This window comes from Lactuca sativa, chromosome 6 (assembly GCF_002870075.4).
Source record: "Lactuca sativa cultivar Salinas chromosome 6, Lsat_Salinas_v11, whole genome shotgun sequence".
Classification (NCBI taxonomy): Eukaryota; Viridiplantae; Streptophyta; class Magnoliopsida; order Asterales; family Asteraceae; genus Lactuca; species Lactuca sativa.
Window position 1 is genome coordinate 141184497 of NC_056628.2, and position 1239 is coordinate 141185735.

Genomic DNA, 1239 nt, shown 5'->3' on the forward strand with positions numbered 1-1239 from the left:
ATGGCAGCCAACAAATTTGCAACCATGCTGCACACGAACACAAACAACATCACACTCATTCTCATTTATGTTGTTCTTGAATGGACGCTCATACTTCTCCTCCTCCTCAACTCTCTCTTCTCTTTTCTCATAATCAAATTTTCCCAATTCTTTCCCCTAAAGCCACCCTGTTTGTGGTGTTCTACCCTCCATCGTTTCTTAGAACCAAAAAACAGCAATTCCCACTGCGATCTTCTCTACGAACTACATTCCAAAGAGGTTTCCATTTTGGGCTTCTGCCAGAATCACAAAAAATTGGCAGAAATCAAAGAATTATGTGAAGATTGTTTTTCATCTCATCTGGATTTCCAATGTCAGGTGAAACAGAGCGACGGGGAAGATGAAAATGAACAGAACTTGAAGTGTTCTTGCTGTGGTTTGAAGTTTCATAAGAAAAGTTTTGATCGTTTTGTAGTGAATTGGAATTCTTGTGATGTTTGGAGCACACTAAGAGCGAAGGTTTGATCAAAAGTTCCAATGATAAAGTTAGATCAGATTCGATGGAAGAAAACCTTAAAATTCAGAGAAGAAAAGAGACTCAGATGAATTATGACGGGAAAGATATGTGGGATTCAAATACTTTTGAAATTGAAATAGAATTGAATCAACTTGAAAAGAAAGAAGATTCAACTTCTGATTTTCTCCCACAAGATCTCGAATTCTTCTTTGATCATTGTGGTAATCAGTTAGTACCTATTGAATTAGTTGATTCAACAACGGAGGAAAGTCAAAATGTTTCTGAAGCTGATGAAGATCACGTGTCTGGAGATTACAAAAAAGCTCTAGTAATCCAAAACCACTAGATGACAGGGCTTGAATCCACGGAATTGAAAGAAACTGATAATTCTCTTGTTTTACATGCAAGAAACAGTGAAGTCATTTATGAAAAATCCGATATGTATTTGAGAAACCCCAAGTTTTTGTTGGATTAGTGTCTAAGTCCATAACTATTTTGGTATGTACTTGACCCGATGGTGCATGGTCCTTTTGGGTTGCCTTCACCAAAGCAACTTGATAGGATGAATTATGGAGAGAAATGATTAAATATGATTTATTAATATATTATGAGAATAATATATTAAAGGAGAAATCATATTGGTTAATTAATATTAGTCAAGAATTAATTGATAATTAGTTTTGTGACTAAAAGAGATTAATTAAACTTAAGGGACTGGAATTGTAATTATAAGATAATTGCAA

At 34.7% G+C, this 1239-nt stretch overlaps 1 pseudogene; it reads left to right on the top strand.

Moving 5' to 3' along the window:
• On the top strand, positions 1-971 carry LOC111918135 (myosin-binding protein 2-like; annotated as a pseudogene).
• The last annotated feature ends 268 nt before the right edge of the window (positions 972-1239 follow it).